At 45.2% G+C, this 22,881-nt stretch overlaps 2 pseudogenes across 1 annotated transcript in view; one reads left to right on the plus strand and one right to left on the minus strand.

The window, feature by feature from the left end:
- The window catches only part of LOC111179682 (large ribosomal subunit protein eL33 pseudogene), a 482,236-nt pseudogene that overhangs the window by 127,881 nt on the left and 331,474 nt on the right, over positions 1-22,881 (minus strand). The window contains exon 6 of the transcript XR_016390866.1: positions 20,764-20,837. The product of XR_016390866.1 is annotated as a large ribosomal subunit protein eL33 pseudogene (transcript). The remainder of the gene's footprint in view (positions 1-20,763; positions 20,838-22,881) is intronic.
- LOC111179677 (ferritin light chain-like) lies at positions 1,690-3,195 on the plus strand (annotated as a pseudogene).

Consider the following 22,881-nt stretch of genomic DNA (forward strand, 5'->3'; position numbering starts at 1 on the left):
CAGGAAAAAGGCTGGAATGTCCACTCTCACCAATTCTAGTGCAGTGTTGCATAGAGGTTCTAGGCAGGATAGTAAGAAAAAGAAATGAAAGGCATATAAAAGGAATTTAAAGTGAAGCTACTTTTATTTGCAGACTACACAGCAGTGTACATAGAAAATCCTAAGGAATCCAAAACAAAAACTTACAGAACTAAGTGAATTTATCAGTGTCACAGGATACATAGACCTAAACACAGACCTAAAAGCAAAAACTATAAGATGTCTAGGGGAAAAGGAGGAACATATTTTTGTGAACTTGGGCTAGATAAACTTTTGTAGATAGGATATAGAATTCAGTAACCATTAGAAAACTGAACAGTTGAACTTTATCAAAATGCTATTTTAAAAAAGATTTTTGCTTATCAAAAACACATTTTTAAATGATTAAGCAGGCTGTAAACTGAAAATATTCATAAAATCTGACAAAGTGTATATAGAGATATATGTTATCTATCTCTAGCTCTGTTATCTTCTACAATAAAAAACAACCCACGCAATAAATAATGGCAGTTTCTTAAAGTATTAAATAAACATATATTTAGTCCACAGCCAGCAATTCCATTCTACGGTATTTACCTAAGAAAAATGAAAACACCTATCCACAAAAAGTCTTTTACAAAACTTAATCATAGCAGCTTTATTCACAATAGCCAAAAACTGGTAGCCACCCAGGTGTTCATCAAGAGATGAAAGAATGAACAAATTGTGTTGTATTCGTTCAGCGGAATAATACTCATCAATAAAAATGAACAAACCACTGAGAGACAAAGCAAAAGTATTATGCTGAGAGAGAAGCCTTCACACAAATGTACACATTGCTTGATTTCCTTTCCAAGAAGTTCTAGAAAAGGCAAAACATGATAGAAATCAGGACAGTAGTTATTTCTGAGAACTCAGAATGACAAGAAGGCCACAATGGAGCTTTCTGGGGTTATCGAAATGTCCTGATAAAAGCGTGGCTTACACGGGTATATATGTTTGTAAGACCTGTGCATTTCAATGTATTTAAACCTTAATTTTACAAAATCTTAACTTTTATTTTTAGAAATGGATGATTTTAAAAACATCTTGAGAGCCTAGAAAAGCTAAACAATCTTGAAAAAGAGTAAGAGTAAGATAAAATCACAGATTTCAAGACTTATTATGAAGCCATGGTAATCAAGACACTGTGGTGTTGGTAATGAAAGCCACATATATCAGTGGAACAGAGTCCAGAAAGATCCATACTTATATAACCAACTGATTTGGGGGTCAAGGAACCTAAGCAATTCAATGAGGGAAAACACAGGTTTTTTTCAATAAATAGTACTGGAACAAACAGCTTGGGGTAAATCTATAAGGGGTAAAAATTAACTGTAACTCTTGCCTTACACCATACACAAAAGTTAATTCAACGTGGATCATACATATCAGTATAAAAGCTTAGAACAATAAAACTGCCAAAAGAAACCAAATGAGAATATCTTTGCAACTCTGAAGTAGATATGGATTTCTCAGACAGGAATGAAAAAGCATTCATCATAAGAGGAAAATCCGATACACTAGATTTTCTCAAACTTTTAAAAATTTATGAAAAGACATTATTACGCTAGGCACAGATCAAGTGAAAATTCACAAATATATTCACAAAACATATATCTGACAAGCCTCTGGATCTAAAATATACAAAGAACTTCTCAAACCTCAATCATAAAAAGACAGCCCAATTTTTGAAATGAGTAAAAAGTCTAGAACAGGCAGTTCACTAAAGAATACACATGAGGGACTTCCCTGGTGGTCTAGTAGTTAAGACACGGTGCTCCCAATGCAGGGGGCACGGGTTTGATCCCACACGCCACGTGGCCAAAAAAAAAAAAAATCTATGTTATAAAAATACACATGAGGGCTTCCCTGGTGGCGCAGTGGTTGGGGGTCCGCCTGCCGATGCAGGGAACATGGGTTCGTGTCCCGGTCCGGGAAGATCCCACATGCCGCGAAGCGGCTGGGCCCGTGAGCCGTGGCCGCTGAGCCTGCGCTCCGCAACGGGAGAGGCCACAGCAGTGAGAGGCCCGCGTACGGCAGACAAACAAACAAACAAATAAATAAAAATACACATGAGTGTACGATAAGCACATGGAGAAAAGGCTCAACAGCATTAGTCATCAAGGAAATGCAAATTAAAACAAAGATGATATACAATTATGCACACACCATAAGGGCTGACATTTCAAAACTGGCAACATCAAATTCCGAGAAGGATGTGGAGCTACAGGACTCTGGTACAGTAACATCAGGAAGGCAAAATGGCCACTTCGGAAATCCGTCTAGCAGTTCCCCATAACGTTAAGCATTCACCTGCCCTAGGACCCAGAAATTCCACTTCTACCCACAGGCGTACCTCAGAGATATTGCGGGGCCAGTTCCAGACCACCACAATAAAGCCCGTATCTCAGTAAAGCGAGTCATACAAATTTTTGGTTTCCCGGCGCAGGTAAGGCAGTGCACTCAGTGGTCCGCGGATCCGTCTCTTGCTTCAACAATGTTTGGACAGAAGAGGCCCAGGGACACCCCCCTCCTCCAACTTCCGACCACCCTCCAACCTTTTTTCCAGTAGTCACCTTCAGAACCAACCTCTACAGCTATCCTCAGCCTCCAGGACCAGCCAACACCATTTTTTGAGCTTAGCTCCTAATTGCCCGTCAACCATGAGCTCCCAGATTCATCAGAATTATTTCACCCAGGTGGAGGCTGCCATCCACTACCTGGTCTATGTGCATCTGCGGGCCTCCCGCACCTACCTCTCTCTGGGCTTCTATTTCGAACGCGTCAATGTGGCTCTGGAGGCGTGGGCCACTTTCGTCCGCGAACAGGCCGAGGAGAAGCTGGAGTGCTCTGAGCGTCTCTTGAAGATCAAACCCAGCGCAGCAGTCGTGCCCTCTTCCAGGGCTGCAAAAGCCGTCCCAAGATGAGTGGGGCAAAACCCAGGACGCTATGGAAGCCGCCATGGTCCTGGAGAACCTGAACCAGGCCCTTTTGGATCTGCGTGCCCTGGGTTCTGCCCGGGCAGATCACCAGCTCCGTGACTTCCGGGAGAGCCGCTTCCGGGATGAGCAGGTGAAACTCATCAAGAAGATGGGCGACCACATGACCGACCTCCGCAGGCTGCCTGGTCCCTAGGCTGGGCTGCGCCAGTATCTCTTCCCAAAGGCTCACCCTCAAGCAAGAGCAGGAGCCTCCAGAGCCCAGCAGCCTTTGAGGGGCCCGTCTGGCGTCCCCCTGGTGAAGGCTTCTGCCTGAAGTCTTTCTCCGCAGCCACTAGGCAGCTTTTCAACCACTCTGGAGCCCTCTCCCAAGCGGTAGACCAAACGTAAACAATAAAGTTTTTTGCAGTAGCCAAATAAAGTTACGTTTATACTATACTGTAGTCTATTAAGTATGCAATACCACTATGTCTAAAAATACAATGTACATACCTTAGTTTTAAAATACTTTATTGCTAAAAAATGCTAATGATCATCTGAGCCTTCAGTGAGTCATAATCTTTTTGCAACAGTAACATCAAAGATCACTGATCACAGAGCGCAATAGCAAGTATAATAATGAAAAAGCTTAAAATGTTTCAATAATTTTGAAAATGTGACACAGAGACATGAAGAGAGGAGGTGCTGTTGGGAAAATGGCGCCAATAGACTTGCTTGCTGCAGGGCTGCCACAGACCTACTATTTGTAGAAAACCCAGTGCCTGCGAAGCACAATAGAGCTGAGTGCAACAAAATGAAGTCTGCCTGTATTTACTCAAGAGAAATGAAAATGTGCACAATAAGAGCTGAATAAGAATATCCATATCAGCTTTGTTCGTAATAGCCAAAAACTAGAAATGACCCAAATGTCCTTGTTGAACAAGTGAGGGGATAAAAAATGGAGTTATAATCATACAACAGAAGTTACCCACCAATAAAGAGGAAGGAATTACTGATACATGCAACGACACAAATGAGCCTCAAAGACATGATGCTGAAAAAAGCCAGCTACAAAAGAATACATCCTGCACAATTTGATTTATATGGAGTTCTAGAACAGGCAAAATTAATCTCTGTTGAAAGAAATCAGAGCAATGTTTTCCTGAGAGCCAGGAGGAAGTGGGTGGGGGAAGGATGGACCGGGAGCAGGTAGAATGTTTTGGGGGTGATGGAAATGTTCTGTGTCTTGACAGAGATGTGGGTTACGTGGCAACACGCATTTGCAAAAACTCATTAAACTGTAATCTTAAGATCTGTGCATTTCACTGCCTATTAATTATATGTCAATTAAACAAATAAGGGACTGACATTTTTTAAAGAAGAAGATATGGGGGAAAAAAGCACATACAAGAGCCTGAGAAAATATCAGGGTGCAGTTAAGCAGTGATTAATAATGGGTGGGCATCAATGAAAGGTACCAAATCATGGTGAAATATTTGTTTTCTGTAAAAATGTGGGTTTTGCTAATGATTCATTTTTCAATGTTATCTATGATTGCTTTAAGTAATTTCTCCTTCCCTTTTTTAGGCATGCTTACTTTGAAAAATATGTTAATTTTCTAGTAAGTTTGCAACACTTTCTTAAACATGTACAGTTGGTCAATCAAGTCATAAGGCCACAGTCTGTCTTTACCACCTACCAAGTAGGCACAGTCACCCACCTGAAGCCCAGGTGGCCAAGGATAGACAGGAGAGCCCCTGAATGCTGAGCTGGCAGCTGTAATAGGACGCAATAAACACGACCACAGCACAGATCGTTATCTGATTTACCCTGAGTTCTTTAGCTCAACAAATTGGGCCTTTTCTGTGCTTTGGGCTCTAGTTTTCCTGAAACCATTTTCAGATGCTTTAAATATGGCAGTGTATCAAGAGGCAATGAAATAAACTTACATCAACTTAATTGGTGGATGGCAAATTTAAGCTAACTGTAGAACATGCATTCAAAAAACAACCAGAATGTTAATTTGATTGTAGGGAGTGAACCATTTTTCTCAGTGCTGTGAGGGGTGGTCTCATCTCTCCCCCATGTCTCTTCCATGGGCCTGGAAATTATCAAAGCAGGATCACAAAACGAGCAGTTGCTAAGGTGGCTCAAATCAGAGATGAGACAGACCATTTTTGCATAGTAACTCCCAAGAAACTTACCATGGAGAGGCCCATATTCACAAGGGGAGACATTGGCTGGTTTCTAAGATACTCCATTAGTGGGATTTGACTCTCCACCCCTCACCATTCTCTCATTCAAAGTGAAGCCAGATGACTGAATGTCACGGGTGATTAAAAGTGGTCGGGTCCTAGAGTAACAAGCGTGAGCATTAAAGGGCTTAACCTCTTGTAGCAACTGCAAGAGGTTGACTCCAAGAGTTCACCTTCAACCACCCACAGCTGTTGGGGAGCAAGTTAAATAGAGTGGGTAACTCACACCTGAATCCCTCCCTCCCCCATCAAGCTGAAGCACGTAGACCCCACACTACCCAAAGTATGGCCAGGAGCCAGGAGCATCAGCATTACCTGGGAGCTTGTTAGAAATACAGGATCTCGGGCCACACCCCAGACCTACAGAGTCTGCATTACTACAAAATCCCCATGTGATTCATGTGCACATTGAAATTTGAGAAATGCTGCTGGGAGTTCATCTGTTTATATTTAACAAACACATATATAGCATTCATTATGTGCCAGGCACTGTTCTACATGAGTTAGAAATATTAACAGATTTAACCCTCACAGCAACCTTCTGATTGTCGGTACTACTGTCATTTCCATTTCAAGGAAGAGGAATATGGGGCACAGAGAAGTTAAGCGACTTGCCCAAGGTCACACAGGTAGTAAGTGGCAGAGCTGGGATTTAAACCCTAGAAGCCTAGCTTCGGTGTCTGTGCTCTTAATCATTGCATTGTGTAGTTGAAATGATTCCAAGGAGAAATACAGGATTTTTTTTTTACATTTTTCTGGGATCCATTTGTATCTCCACTTTTGTATTTGTATGTCTATAGTTAATTGTACTGTGATTTGATCGTGGACTTTAACGCACCAGTTCTTCCACCCTAAAGGGTGCAAGACTGGGGTACACTTATTTGAGGTGCTCTCCCCAAAAGAATATATTTCTCCTATATTCTGTGAAATGGCACTGCTTGCCTAGTTTTCCCATTGAGGGTTAGAGAACTTGGACACATATTCAGCTAAGCTTACTAGTCAAATATCCATCTTTACAAACCTGGAGGGATTCGTTTACTAATAACATAATGACAGGAAATGACTGAATCCACAATATGGAAAGCATTAAAAGAGTTTAGTATCTGATTTATGTTAACAACTATGCATCAGACAAACTACAACTAATAGCCAACATCACTGCTGTACATTTCTAGTACCAATTCCCCCCACCAAAGAATTAGTGGAACCCTCAGGTTCATGTAGCTCACGGAAATTAATCTGAAACAATATCAAAATTGTCCGTGTCTCACATACAAAGGAACAGACTATAGACCAATTACTTCCTGTAAGTAGATCTGTCTGTTCATCTCAATGAAGGAAATTGCTAAACTTTTTAGTGTGGGATCTTCAAAATGCACACAGTATCTTCCTGGATTGAACTGTGATCCTCTGCAGTGGTGGATCTTAAGTGCAGATCTTAAGGTTTTGGTACCTTGAACACAACTCTTAGGCTGTGTGCTACATGAAAACTCTCCCTGGTTATATGGGAAAGCTATTCATGCTAGACTTCCTTCCTGTGTTACTTTGTGAAATGTCCCCCGGGTATTACCACTGTTAGCACTCCAGGTTCCCTTATGTTTGGGCAAAAGGCTCAAAGAGTATTTTTGATTGACTAGATTATTCCCTGAAGAACCTACTTGCTCTTGCCTGAGAAAAAAGTTATGACCACAACCAATGGCCTCACTCCAAGTACACTTTCATCCTCGTCATCATTTATATTGATGGCTCCTAAAAGTCTCCGAAAGACACTTTCTGACAGGCAGCCTGGTGTAAGGCAGTAATTTAAAACTTTGCCTGCATATTAGGATGGCCTGGAGCACTTCTCAAAAATACCAATGTCTAGACCCCACCCTGAGTTTCTGATTTAACTGGTCAGGGTGAAGCCTGAACTTTGAATTCCCACAACCACGGTCACTGTAAGGATTAAATGGGACACAGAAAATGAGACACCAAACGCAGTGATTGGCACAGCTATCTACTTGAAAATGCCAGCTGTCCTCTGCCACCCGTGCCCTCCCAGTTTCTGCAGAAACAAAGGGAATCCCTAAAATATGGTTCTACTTCAGGGGTAGCAGAGCACATTGGAACAACTCATTATGGGAGAAAATGAGAGTGGGGGGCGGTGTAGGGGGGGGAGTAGCCAGCCACTGACAGGGGATCGAGACACAGAAAGATTTTTTTTTTTAATAAATTGATTTATTTATTTATCTTTGGCTGCATTGGGTCCTTGCTGCTGCGCGCGGGCTTTCTCTAGTTGCGGTGAGAGGGGGCCCCTCTTCGTTGCAGTGCGCAAGCTTCTCATTGCGGTGGCTTCTCTTGTTGCAGAGCACGGGCTCTAGGCACACGAGCTTCAGTAGTTGTGGCTCACGGGCTCAGTAGTTGTGGCGCATGGGCTTAGTTGCTCCGTGGCATGTGGGATCTTCCTGGACCCGTGTCCCCTGCATTGGCAGGCGGATTCTTAACCACTGAGCCACCAGGGAAGCCCCAAAGATTTTGTCTAATGCAGGGCAAGAAGTCAGGAGAATGAAGCAAGAAAAAGTCAGATTTAGTAAAATCTGATCACCTGGAAATTTTTAAAGGGGTCATTGCCAACACTTGCGCGGCTGTATGGAGTACATTTTACTCAGAAAAATTTAGGGGTGGAGGAGGCTCCATTTAGCTTATAATCTATATTTAAATAGAAAGTTCAAAGCTGAAGTTGGGGGCGAGAAAGAGGAGCTAATGGAAGTTAGGAAATCTTCTTGGGAGGAAACAGCTCCTCTCAAGCCTTAGACAATGTCCTGTCCTCTCTCTATATCCCTCAGGGAAGAAAAATAGGGAGAGAAACAACTAACACATGACAAGCAACTTCATCACTTTAAATACTTTCAACAATAAAAACTGCTAGGGAAATATTCATGCATTTGTTCAACATACATTTATTGAGCACCTACTATGTGTCAATCTCTGTGCTAAGAATAGTCTGATTTCATAAATGAGGAACTAAAACTAAGTAACTTGTCTAAGAAGAGGAAATCACAAAACTGGGGCTCAATTTGAGGTATGGCCCCAACTAACATGTAGAGATAATTAGGTCCCCAGCTTTCACTGGGAAATTTAGATGTGATATCCCTGGTTTGCAGCTCTTACGTCTGATACTCCCTTCCTCCCCACCAACCCCAGCAAGTTTCCTGCTGTCTTACTCCGGATTTTACTTCAAGGATCAGCTAGTACATCCGCTTCTTCTACAGGCCTTTCCTGACTCCACACGAGTTGACTCTCCATTTGTAGACCTCTGGCAGCTTGTGAGTGCCTGTGTCATGGCAAAATTATTCCGCATTATGATTAATCACTTGTCTGTCTTCTCCACTGGACCATGAGATCCTCGAAGACAGGGGTTACTCATGATCCCTATTTCTTTTCATAGGGCCTAGCACAATGCCTGATGAAGAATCGGAAAGGAAGGAGGGTGGAAGGAAGGAAGGGATTCAGTGAAGTCTTTCTAGAAGAGGTGAGCAACTGAGCTGGATATAGATTCGAATCAACATGGGAGGGACTGAATGTTGGCTTGCACTTGCTGGAGGACTTGTTCAAGGAAAATCACAAGGAAAGGAATGTGGTGCTGTGTGGAGAGCACATCGGGACCTACTACCCTCCACGGACGCAGGGTTTCAGGCCGAGCGGCGAAGCTAAGAATGTAAGGTCCGAGGATGTCTTGCAGGACTGACAAACACTCAGCCGTCATCCACGGGACAGGTATGAACTGAGCACCTACTATGAGCCAGGGGTTCTGCCCAGCAGAGTGAGAGAGACCAGCACAGGCCCTGCTGTCACGGAGCTCAGGGTCCCACAGGCCAAACCTGTTCTGAGAGAAGAAAAAGGAATCAATCAAGGTCCTCACCCAGGCAGTGATGTAACTTAAGTGGAGTCTGAGGGCAATTTATCTTGTTCAGAGTGAAGCATGATCTGAGAGGAGGAAGGGGAGGAGGAGAGAGAGAAGAGGAAGAGAAGATGGGAAGAAAATGATGAGAAGCTCCAAATTAGACTCTTAACTCTGTGGGGGCAAAGTTGGATTCTGTATGGCCCGGTCTCATGTGTTTTGTGTATTCCAGCACCCAGGACAGTACCTGGCCATGACAGGTGCTCAAGAAATATTCGTGGAATTTTACTGAATTGAAGCGAATTAAGGGAGAGCAGTAGAGAAGCCCTTAACTGGGTGTCATGGTCCCTGGTGTCCAGTCCTTCCTGGCTCTGCTACTGACCAGCCAAGTGATCAGGCACTTTGATAGCTTTTGTTGCCTCATCTGTTGGAGGTACAGGGGATTTCAATTTGTACCCTAGTTTTCCATAGAATTTGACTATTTCATACAGTCAAATTCAAGCCTACAGAGCCAGCTCATTTGGGACAACGCTAAGTTAAATAAATATAAACAAGTCTCTTGACCATGGGACATCTCAGAGCCTTGAACATGCCTGGGTGAATTGGAAGCCCCGAGAGGAAGATAACATATGCTTTGGTTCCCAATTCCTTTGACTACAGAACCCCAACCTTCATTTTTTGTTTTTCATTTTCAATCTTACAGAACCTCTCCAGCCCTAATGGCATCGTCCAATGATGTCATCTAATGATGTCATCCAACTTCACCAAGACAGGGATGGCCATGCGGATTTGGGGATTAGTGAACAACCAGATTTAGCTGACGCAGTGAGTCTAAGTAGGAGGAGAGGAATCTCTTGTCTGTGGGATGGGGAAAGGGTGGCTGCAGGAGACCTGAAGGTCCAGTGAAGAAGTCCTTGATTTCCATGCGGGCTGAGACTTGGAATCTCACTGAAGAAAAGCAAGCCATCCTCTGTGTGAGGCATTGATATTCTGGCGTGGTTTTTAATTTCCCGTCCCTGGGATTAGCTGTGTCAGGGAGGAATCCTTTGGCCGCCTTCTCTCAATACATCCCGGAGCTTTTATTTTATTACCAATTTCCCTACATTGTATGCTTTCTTTGAGAATCATAACCGTGCGAATATTTGACAACTGAATGGTACGAACATCTTGAAATATACAGTTTTCCCCAGAGTTGCATTTCGTACTATAATCCGAGGTGATCTCGGTTGCCAGAAACACTCACGCCGTTAATGGATTTGGAGGGAAGATGCTAGTAATGAGATTTTCAAATGCGAATTGTTTTGCTTTCAAATATGGGGTGAAATCCAATGAAATATTACCTTCGACACGCTGGTGCAGTAAGTCCAGCTGATCAAATGAACGCTCGGTGTGTGCTTCGTGTAGGCCTTTTCTGTTCCAAACAAGAGCTAGAAGGGGATCCGTCTTCTTTTTCCTGGTAAAATGGATCCTTGATCCCCAAAGTTGTCTTCTGTATTTGAGGGCACACACTTGGCCTCTTCCCATCTACAATCTTGAGAGGTTTATTTATTTCACTCACTCATTCAATAAAAACTGACGGGGAACCTACTATGTGCCAGGCAGCTTCGTACACTGAGTGGGACAGCAGCTAACAGTGTTTTACAATATTTACACGTGTTTCTGTCATCACAGGGCCTACACCCTGGTGAGACACATACACACGATAGACAAGTAAACACAAACATTTAAATGTCAGGTGGCGGTAACAGCCTCGGAGAAGAATAAGCAAGGTGAGGGTTAGAGTATGATGGGACGGCTCCTGTGTTAGCTAGGATGCCAGGGGCTAACACCTTCCGTGGAGGTGACTACGGAGCAGAGACCCTGGATAGAAGAGGAAACTGGAGGCCCACGGCTGCTCCAGACTCCAGAACTCTGGAGCGATAGCGCGGAGCTTTGGGTGCAGCTTTGCCTGATTCCAGACTGGATGCTCCTTCCACAGTGTCCTCCAGCCTCACTGGGAACCAGATAGAGAATCATCAGGGCGAGGCAAGAAGTTGGAGATGATGCCAGGATCTGAAGGAGGTGATGCCATGATACAAAGAAAGGAAATTCAGGCAGGGCTGGTAGGCAGGGCACAAGGAAGATGGGCAGCTGTGCTGGACCCCATCCATCTGGCCTGCCTCTCCCTGACACCCCACACTCAGCAGGTCAAAGCTGGGCTCCTCGTCCTTGCCCCAGAGCCAGCCCCTCTCCCTGACTTCTCCAGCTCCATGAAAGGTGCCCAGCATCTGCCTGGTCATCCAAGTGTGGCTGGTCATCAAACTCCCCCGCCACCCCGTTCCCTCCACGCTCCTCTTGTCACACCCTCCAGGCCTCCACAAATGACATCTGGGACACCTCCCCCAGCCCTCGACCCTGGAAGTCTAGAGGCTATGTCAGAACACTTACGGAAGCATTCTGAGAGCACAATCTTCTTGAATTTATAGTACAATCTCCTTTAAAGGGGCCAGCAGAAGAGAACCCAGAAAGGTGCCATTTCCAAACGGGGCCATTTGAGAAACGATAGCGATTGCTCCAGAAATACTTCTCCACCCCGCTGCTGTGCCGCCAGCTCACCCGGGATTCTCTGAAGCAATGGGATGCAGAGATCTGGGAGATGGAGCCGTCCTTTCAACAGAAAGGAAAGCTGGCCGAGGAATCCTTTCATTGTGGTTTCGGCGAGACTCTGCCTTTCATCCGGGTGACTGGTGAGTCCGAAGGAAGAGAAGTGGCTCTATTGAAGTGACGCCTCTGAAATGGATGCTGGGTATTAACGGAGCAAATGCCTCTTGGAAAGGAGGTGAAAGCTCAACCAGAGAGAGCACTTTGCATTTGGGTGGGCGAGGGCAGAACATGCTGGAGCCCACAGAAGGGGAGGTCTGGAGAGGAAAGGGCTTGGTGCAACGGGCCTTGCGGGCGCTGCTCCAGGGCCCCTTGGCCCACCCTAGGGGTCACTGCCAACATTCCTACACACGGCAACATCTCCCTGCATCTCTCTGCCTGAGGGTTTCTGCTGGCTGCAGGAGCATGCTTGCCCCGCGTACAAAATAAGCCCGAGTGCAGGGGAGTTACAAATGAGACCCTCAGCCAATGAGGGGTAAGAGCTGGTGGATAAACGCCTCAGTTCCCTTGCCCCTTGGTGAGACAATCCTAGGTGTGTTCCACACACTCTCCAGAGGGGCCCCAGTGAGAATGAACCCAATTATTAGCTTTGCTCTCTTCCCTGTCTGGCCTCCCCGCTCGCTCACAGTGCATTTTGGGATCACATCACAGATAAACCTCATGTACCCATCTCTGTCTTAGGATCTGCTTTTAGGAAGAACCAAGCTAAGACAATGGGGAAACCGGCCCAGTAGTAAGAAAGCCCCCAGCAGTCTGAGGTGTCCAAATGGGCTCCCTTCTGGCAGGTATCAGCATCAAAGGACAGCCAATTCCAAGGCTGTGGGGAGAAAGGTAATGAGCCTCTATGAGAAAGAATTAAATAGCCTCTAGAGAAGGTGCCTTGCCAATGTAACCCTGTCAATAAAGTTTGGGTGCCCCAAAGCTTCCCAGGAGACATATGCACTCAAGAACCCTGTATTAGTAAGCTAGGGCTGCCTCTGGAGGCTAGAAATCTGAAAGTAAAGTATTGGTAGAGTCGAATTCTTCTGAGACCTCTCTCTTTCGCTTGAAGATGGCCATCTTCTCCCAGTGTCTTCATATGGTCTTTCCTCTGTGTGTGTCTATGGCCTAATCTCCCCTTCTGATAAAGACACCAGTCCTATTGGATTAGGGCCCACCCATATGTTTTACCTTAATCCCCTCTTTAAAGGCCTTATCTATTGGGCTGGCCAAAAGATTCTTTCGGTTTTTCCATAAGATGCCTCTAGTGACACTTAATTGTCTTTAACTTCATTCAAAACAATTTTGTTAGATTGTATGTGACAGCTGTCATATCAGCATGCATTTTTTAAAAGACTTATCAAAATTGTTGAAATTTGTGTAGCCATTTTTTAAAAGCTTTTTTTAAATTTTATTTATTTATTTTTGGCTGCATTGGGTCTCTGTTGCTGCACAAGGGCTTTCTCTAGTTGCGGCGCATGGGCTTCTCATTGTGGTGGCTTCTCTTGTTGCAGAGCACAGGCTCTAGGTGCACGGGCTTCAGTAGTTGTGGCACACAGGCTCAGTAGTTGTGGCTTACAGGCTCTAGAGCTCAGGCTCAGTAGTTGTGGCACACGGGCTTAGTTGCTCCACGGCATGTGGGATCTTCCTGGACCAGGGCTTGAAACTGTGTCTCCTGCGTTGGCAGGTGGATTCTTAATCACTGCGTCACCAGGGAAGTCCCCTGTGTAGCCATTTTAATATTGAAGACGAAAGAAAAAAAGCAACTTTTTCGGCATATTATGCTTTATTATTTCAAGAAAGGTAAAAAAACACCTGAAACACACAAAAAAAGATTTGTGCAGTGTAGGGAGAAGGTGCTGTGACTGATGGAACGTGTCAGAAGTGGTTTGTGAAGTTTCATGCTGGAGATTTCTCGCTGGGCGACGCTCCACGGTCAGGTAGACCAGTTGAAGTTGATATCGATCAAATCGAGACATTCACTGAGAACAATCAACGTTATACCATGCGGGATAATAGCCGACATACTCAGAATATCCAAATCAAGAGCTGAAAATCATTTGCACCAGCTTGGTTATGTGAATTGCTTTGATGTTTGGGTTCCACATAAGTTAAGCAAAAAAAACTTTCTTGACCGTATTTCCGCATGTGATTCTCTACTTACACGTAATGAAAATGTTCCGTTTTTAAAACAAATTGTGACGGGTGATGAAAAGTGGACACTGTACAACAATGTGGAACGGAAGAGACCATGGGGCAAGCGAAATGAACCACCACCAACCACACCAGAAGCCGGTCTTCACCCAAAGAAGGTGATGTTGTGTATATGGTGGGATTGAAGGGAGTCCTCTATTATAAGCTCCTTCTGGAAAACCAAAGGATTAATTCCAAGTACTGCTCCCAGTTAGACCGACTGAAAGCAGCACTCGAAGAAAAGCGTCCAGAATTAGTCAACAGAGAACGCATCATCTTCCATCAGGATAAGGCAAGACTGAATGTTTCTTTGATGACCAGGCAAAAACGGTTACAGCTTGGCTGGGAAGTTCTGATTCATCCGTCATATTCACCAGACATTGCACCTTTGGATTTCCATTTATTTTAGTCTTTACAAAATTCTCTTAATGGAAAAAAATTCAATTCCATGGAAGACTGTAAAAGGCACCGAGAACAGTTCTTTGCTCAAAAAGATTAAAAGTTTTGGGAAGATGGAATCATGAAGGTGCCTGAAAAATGGCACAAGGTAGTGGAACAAAAGGGTGAATACGCTGTTCAATAAAGTTCTTGGTGAAAATGAAAAATGTGTCTTTTATTTTTACTTTACAACCGAAGGCACTTTTTGGCCAACCCATACAAACACTGTCACATTCTGACGTACTAGGTTTAGGACTTCAACTCATGGACTGTGTATGAGAGGCGACACAATTCAGCTCATAACAGACTCAAGAGATGCCCACTTCCCAGCCGAACAAAGAAGGACCCTGAATCCACCATCTGTGAGGTTCCTGGATGTGACAGCTCTTGGTTAGAGCACAAAGCGACAAAGCATAATGAGGCCTGAAATGAGCCTGTCAGAAATGAGGAGGGGGCAGGAAGGGAGGCTGTGAAGTCTAAGCCACAGCAACTATTTGACCCACCAGTGGGTTGGGTCCTATTTCTAGGGAAATGAGCTCATTACGGTTAAATCTTTTTGCAGCTCCTGGTTGATTCATGAAGTGGTTTTGAATGTTGATAATCGCTTCATGAATCACTGACAAACACGAGAGCCAAATACCTGGCACTTGGATTGCTATCTCTCCTGATGAGCATTTCTGTCATGACGTGGGGTGTCCCCCCTCCCAGCAACCAGGTGTGCAGATGAGAAGAGTCCTCGTTCATGTGCCGAAGTCTCCTGCTTCAGTCATTCCGCCCCCACCATTCTGTCAGGCACTGACTCACCCCAAATATTTAATGATCGTTAATGAGTTAATTCTGCAAGGTTCACTTTGAAGCCCTCATGACATTGGGCATGAAGGGATCAGGCATCAAGTCCTGCAGCACCGTTTCTGGGGGAAGTAAAATGGTGTCTCTCAGAGCGTGTCACGGTGTCCAAAGGAGAATCTGCTTCAGCCCAGACCGCGAACGAGACACGGCCACTGCCTCAGGCAAAGTGAGAATACCTATCTCTCAGGCAGACCACAGTCCTCAAAGAAACAGAAACTGAGGGATCAGACTGGAGAGGGATACAAGAGAGCCACCATGTTGCATTTGGCTATTAGAGAGGATATTGGAGAGACACAAAAGATGCAGCCTCCAAACCTAAAATCTTCTTGAACACTTGAGACATAAAGACCAGCAGCTCAGAAGCAGAGGCAGACAGATGTTCCTCCCAGATACCTGCCCGGTTCACTCTCTCACTTCATTCTCCTCACCTCACCTGCCTGGCCACCCCTCAGAAGAGCTTCTGCAGGCACCTCTGCTGCCCCTTCCTGATAGACTGTCCTCCACAGCACTTATCACCACCCGCCACCTTCTAGATCCGTCTATTGGCTTATCTTCTGTCTCCCCCAGCAGTAAGTAAGCTCCACAGGGCAGGGATCTCGGTCTGTTCTGTTCTCTACTGCAGTCCCGCAACCTAAAAGAGTGCTCGGGATACAGAGCAGGTGCTTAATAAATATTTGCGGAAAAAGTGAGTGTGACAAGAACTGTGTTGGGCATAAAGAAGAGAATCTGTAGAACTTGAAAGAAGAGGAATGTTGTCTGAGTGGTCGCTTCTCTCTCTACCCCCGCTGCATATTTATGGTCTTTTGAAATCCTTGGTGAGGAGGAAGGGGTTCTTTGTATCCAAGTTGGTATCCAGTTCTCACGCCCATGTGGACTCAGGCACCCTCAACGTATCATGTCAAAGCCTTCGCTAAGTCTGAGGAGAAGATCTCCCTCAGATGCTGTGACAGAACCATGTTTGGGTAGATCCCAAATGACTTCTGGAGTCCAGACCCCCCTGGGTCCCTCTTCTTTATTTGTGTTTGGCTGTGCTGTGGAAGAATCTCTACATGCCATTCAAAACCCAATAATGGTTTTGCTGAAAACGCCCATCCAGACTATCTACTTCCTCTTCACCGGAAAAGGAACTCCGAAGGCTCAGAGAGGGCAAGTAGTTAACCCATGTTCACACAGACTGCAGTAGAATCAGGACAGAAACCAAAGCCTTCTAATCCCCATGGTAGAGTGTATGCTTCCACCCTAAGCTATCCGCCTACCTTCCAGAGTTGAAGAATTTAACTGTGAGGAAGGAAATAACTGAGCATCCCAACTCAGCTTGTATTAGACTACAAGAAACCAGGTGGGTTAGATCACAGATTTCTGGGGCCTCTGGTTTGCCTTAAAGCACCATATATTTGACATAGAAGGTGCCCTGGAGGACATCTCACCCAAGTGCCCTGCTGTAAGATGGGCAAATAGGAGTTCAGAAAGTCACACAGGAAGGGAGTTAAAAGAGTTAGGGCCAGACCTCCAGCCCCTGTCCTCAGTTTAGGCCATTTTTAATCTCATCTTACCAACCTGATCAGCAACTACAGATGTGGGAAGAAAAAACCTTAAGTGTCCTTTTGCCCAAATGCCCATTTTCCAGATGAGGAGACTGAGGCTGAATGGACCAGGTGAGTGTCAAAGTCTGGAGCCTAGGTCTACACTTCTTTTCCCCACTGCCATCCTCACTGGGGGGACAAGCAGGGCCTCCAGGCCATACTTTCAGGGCTGCTGAGGATACTACCTAATGTCCACGGGCCTTGGAGTCTGGAAGATGTGGATTCCAGTCCCAGCTCTGCTCCGTGCCAGCTGGGTGACCTCAAGTGAGTCACTGCACCACCTGGGCCCACAGTTTCCTCGAGTTCTTAAGTGTCTTAGAAATGTCAAAATATGACCAGCTCTGTGAATTGCCAAGCACAGAAGAGCCACTCTGTGTCCGTGTCCTTCTTTCCTATGCCTTTTGCTCTCCACCTTTTATCCCATTGGGTAGTGAGATCTTCATTCCTTTAACGTAACTATTTCTGTTCGTGTTAAAATGGGAACAAAGAAGCGTCTGTAAGTCAGGGGGCGTTTGAACCGGGCCTTGAAGGATGAGTGGGAATTTTCTACGTAGACAAGCGGGGGAGAGAATTCCAGGATGATAGAATCACTTATACAAAAGCATATAGGTCCGAGAAAAGGAAACCCTCACAGGAGCGTGAAGGGGAGGAAACCTGGGGTGGGGTGACTTGGCTGAGATGAGAAAAAGAAAGGTCCCTGTGGAATAGCTGTGGGAGGCCTGGAATGCCACACCCAAGAGACTTCGTGGTGGGGAAGGATGGGGAAGGATGTGATGTGTTTCAGTGGAAAAATGATGAATTTCTTTGAAAGGTCACTCACTCGGGGCAGCAGCTAGAAAGATGAAGGGTTGGAAAGAGAGAAGGAGGTGAAGCAACCACTGAAGAGAGTTTTGGCAAAAGCCCAGCTGGTATACAAAGAGTCCAGGGCTTAGAAGGCCAGGGTGGAGGGTGAATGGCTGAGGCAGATGGATAGGGCCTCCCGCAGGCTGCCTGTCCCCTCTGCACACCCCTCAGTGTGACCTCAGAGGTGATGTCTCAAGCAGAGGGCTGTGCCCCACTCCCCAAGCCAGCAAGAGATGCCCCACAAGTGCCCTCCTTCCCTCATCACCCTCTCCCCTCGCGCTTCCTGGTACCTGGCAGCCAGCCTTCCCTAGCTTTATTTTTTTTTCTTTTCCTGCAAAATACCTAGCATCTCTTCTTTGTTATTTCAAAGTACCGTCCGTCCAACAGAGCTCAGACTGGCATCCCTCATCCTCCCACCAGTCTCCCAAGCTCCTCCGTCGTCCCTCCAGAAACCACGGCACAAGCACTCTTTACACACAGCCTCCTCCTCAACGGAGCCCATATCTCCATCTGGTTTTCAGCTTAAAATAAGTTTCTAAAAACCCTCATCTACAGACAGCCCCCCTCTTTGCAATAATATCCAGGTTGTATTTTCAGCCATTGTCTCTTTAGACCAGGGACTGCATTTGATTAAATCACGTGGTATGTGTATTGCCGACCCCCTCCCAGCCTGCATCAGCCTTTGATGGGAACTATCTTATCTGTAATCGGTTTACTGGGTTATGGACCCAAATTTCCTCTGCAAAACATCAGGCTGGGAGGCTTCGCCCACCCCTCCTCCTAGGAATGCAGCTCGGCTTTGATAAACCTGAGATTCCATTCCCTAGAACTTCAGAGTCCAACAGAGCCTTGGTTCCAATCCAACACTCACCATCCCAGGGCAAAGCTAATTTTAAGTTTTATTTCAACACACTGTAAGGTGACCACGGTGTTCAGCACGACGAAAGAGATGATCTCAACAAACAATGATTGTAAACCTACAATGTTCCAGCTGTTTAAGATAAGCATAGGCTGACTTCCTGGGGCTCACATCTGGGTGGGGGCCAGGAGAAAGACTGAACACTAAATCGTTTACCATTCGATGTGATAAGTGCAATATTATGAGTATGGGAAAGGTATTCAGCTGACTTGGTGATACCTGCTCTGTGTTTTTTGTTAAAATGCTGGGCTTCCCTGGTGGCGCAGTGGTTGAGAGTCTGCCTGCCGATGCAGGGGACACAGGTTCGTGTCCCAGTCTGGAAAGATCCCACATGCCGCGGAGCGGCTGGGCCCGTGAGCCATGGCCGCTGAGCCTGCTCATCCGGAGCCTGTGCTCCGCAACGGGAGAGGCCACAACAGTGAGAGGCCCGCGTACCGCAGAAAAAAAAAAAAACAATGCTAGTGAAGTTATGGTAAGATTTATAAGAGAGCAATGAGAAAACACACTCAAAGAATCAGAATAGCGAGCATAACATCCCCCCCCACCCCACCCCCATAATCACGCTCCTAGGAATTTATCCTAAGTTACAACTAAAAAAAAAAAAAAGATAAAGGATGTTCAATATATTGTTTTCTAATAGAAATGGTCATTGAGATACATCAGCTCAAGGATATAGTATGTAGTTATTTAAATTAATTATGGAGACTAGTCATTAGAACTCTATTTGGGATCTAATTTCAAGCAAAAGAAGGAACACACAAAGCTACCTTTAATAACTGCCTGTGGGGACTTCCCTGGTGGTTCAGTGGTTAAGACTCCACACTTCCAGTGCAGGGGGCACAGGTTCGATCCCTGGTCAGGGCACTAAGATTCCACATGCCGCGGGGTGTGGCCAAAAAGTGTGCCCAAAAAATCCCAAAGCTGCCTGTGGATTCTGCACTCAATGTCCTCACCTTCTACTGGGTTTCGCTTTGAACACCGGTAGCCTGAAGGGTCCTTCTCTCCATGCTCCCATTCAACTCTCAGAACAGCCCTGTGACGTTGATATTGTGCTCCCCATCTTACAGATAAGGTAATGAGGCTCAGACAGGCTTAAATGACAGGCACGCAACATCTAAACCAAGGAGCTCTAACCTAGGTCTCCTAACTCCACATCCAGGGCTCTTTCCTGATTTCCATCATCTAGCCAGGTCTGAGGACCAGGAAGAACCACTAATGCAATGGGTGGGCAGTGAGATACTGGGACCATCTGTCTGCTGCTGGAAAACACCATGATGAAGGCCACAACTCCTCACAAGAACACCTGGATGTGTCTTTGTCCCAAGACGTCTGAGCGGGCCAGTGGGGATGGAGAGGGCGCCTTTTCCAGCCAAACCGCAGCTGCTAAAGACGAGCTTGCTGAGAGGAAAAGCATGTAACCAACATGCACCAATTTATGCAACTATATCAGGGCTAGGCAATGGGAGGCAGGGACAGAGGGACAGAAATAACCATCTTTGCTGCCCCGTTGCTGAGTGACCACCAAAAGCAGGCATTTAAGAGTGTGTTCATCCATTCATCCGTTGATGGACACTTAGATTGTTTCTACATCTTGACTATTGTGAATAATGCTGTAATGAACACTTAGGAGCACAGATATATCTTTGAGATCCTGATTTCCATTCTTTGGGACAAATACCCAGGAGTGGACTTGCTGGATCATATGTAGTTCTATTTTTAATTTTTTGAAGAACCTCCATACTATTTTTCATAGCAGCTGCACCATTTTACATTCCCAACCACAAGGGTTCCAATTTCTAAATGCATACAAAGGAATATTATTCGGCCTTGAAAAATAAGGAAATCCTGCCATGTGAGACAAAATGAACACAATAAGCAAGCCACAGAAAGACAAATACTGTATAATTCCACTTATACAAGGCATCTAAAATAGTCAAACTCAGAGAAGCAGAGAGCAGAATGGTGGTTTCCAGAGGCTGAGGGAGAGGGAAATGGGGAGTTGCCATTCAACAGGTATAAGGCTTCAGTTAAGCAAGACAAATAACTTCTAGAGCTCTGCCATACGACATTGTGCCCATAGTTAACAGTAACATATTATACACTTCAAACTTTGAGAGTAGATCTCATGTTGTGTTCTTATCATACACACATAAAAACCAGAGTACGTACATCCGAATTAGGTAGACACCTAGACACCTGTGCTTACCTCTGTTTTCCCCTTCACTTGCTGTGGTGACCTTGGGCAAGTCCATCAATCGCTGTGTGTCTCTGTCTCCTCATCTGTAAAATGAGAATAACAGTACTTACCTCATAGAATTATCATGAAGTTCAATGGTTTTCTGATATTAATAAGCTTAGAACAGTTCCTAGAATATACTAGGACAGACATCATCTTAAGTGCTGGATATCCACTTCTCAACTTATCCTCAAGACTCCCTGTAAGGAAGAAATTGTGATTTCCATCTTACAGGTGAGGAGACTGAGGCTGTGGGAGCTTAAGGTTATATGCAGCAGCACATGCATGAGGGACCAGCGAATGGCATCAACGGTAGGCCCTGCCAAAGTATGGAGAAGGAAGAGATCCTGCTGGTTATGTAACCCTGGAAGGCTTCCTGAAGGAGGTGGCATGGCATCTGAGCTTTAAAGAACATGGAAGATGTGAACCAATGTTTTGAGTTGCTGATGGTGGGGACAAAGCACAGTGTTGAGAAGATGGATGGAAGTTCAAGAATAAAGAGACCGGTAGAATAGGCCTATTCTGTCCTGGGCCTCGAATGCCTGGCCAAGGTGTCTGAAGATGCTTCCTTGGCAGTGGTGAGTCAGAAAGGCTGTGGGGCAGGAGTGGGAACAGTGTGTAAGGACGATCATCCATTCACCTAGTCAACATGGGCCCATCAGGAACCCACTTCAAGTGCCAGTTTATACCCCTGACCTCTCTCTCCACCATTCCCTCTTCTGAAGAGGCTCTGAGTGAGGCTGAAGGCAGAAACCAATGAGACACAGTCCCAGGAGTCAAGGATGTCCTGCTCTAGCCCAGAACTTCTTAGAATTTTAATGTGTATCTGAATCCCCCCCCCCACCGAGTTTATTACAAACAGATTCTGATTCATTAAGTCTGGGGCGGGGCCTGAGAATCTGAATTTCTAACAAGCTCCCAGGTGATGCTGATCACTGGACCATGCTTGGAGTAATAAGAGTCTAACGTGTTCGCTCCCTTTCTAGTTTCATAGTTGTAATCCCAACAAGTAGCACAATGCCTGGTCCAAAGCGGGTGCTTCATAAAACATGTGTTAAATTGAAAAATCTTAATCACTTTTACTCCTGTTACCACTGAGTTTGATTAAGGAGACCACTCCCTCCCAACACACACACACACACACACACACACACACACACACACACACACACACCAGTGGCCATTTCGTCTTCTTTGGCACATCATCCCACAACCTAACTACTAGAATTCAACATCCCTTTTCCAACCTATCACACTGTCTTTTTTTTTTTTTTTTTTTTTTTTGCCGTACGCGGGCCTCTCACTGTTGTGGCCTCTCCCATTGCGGAGCACAGGCTCTGGACGCGCAGGCTCAGCGGCCATGGCTCACGGGCCCAGTCGCTCCGCGGCACGTGGGATCCTCCCAGACGGGGGCACGAACCCATGTCCCCTGCACCGGCAAGCGGACTCTCAACCACTGCACCACCAGGGAAGCCCCTATCACACTGTCTTTATGAATGACTTTAAACCCTCGGGCTCTTTTCTTTCTGTTACAAAAATGATGCATGTTTATTGGAAAAAACAGAGGAAAAATGAGCAAAAAGAAGAAGAAACTGCGACCCGATACACACCCTTTCTGATTCTGTGTGTGTTACAGAATGGAACATTCATTCCATTGGGATTTTAATTATCTTAAACTATGAAGGATAATTTCCCATGTCAAAAATATCATTTTAATGGTTACATAACATTTCATTATTTTAAATTTTCATAAAGCACACGTTTCACTGATGTAAAATATCGTGACGTTAAAAAATAGGAAACAAGCTCCATACTGAATGACCAAATGAAGAATGTACAGACAAAATGTTACAATGTCTATGATTTGCTTTAAAATCATCCAGTGAGTGGGAAAGCAGGAGACAACGGAGCCAGATCAGGATGAGCCATATGTAGGTCATTGTTAAACTGGCCTGCATTATACAACCCTCTCACTTTTGCATGTGTTGGTAACTTCCCATAATAAAAGTTTTAAAATAAAAGCAAGGTCCAAATGAGGTCTAGGAACATGTACACGCTGTTATATTTAAAAAGGATAACCAACAAGGA

This window comes from Delphinapterus leucas, chromosome 20, assembly GCF_059928025.1.
Source record: "Delphinapterus leucas isolate spDelLeu-1000000601 "Yukka" chromosome 20, BTC_Dleu_Yukka2, whole genome shotgun sequence".
NCBI lineage: Eukaryota > Metazoa > Chordata > Mammalia > Artiodactyla > Monodontidae > Delphinapterus > Delphinapterus leucas.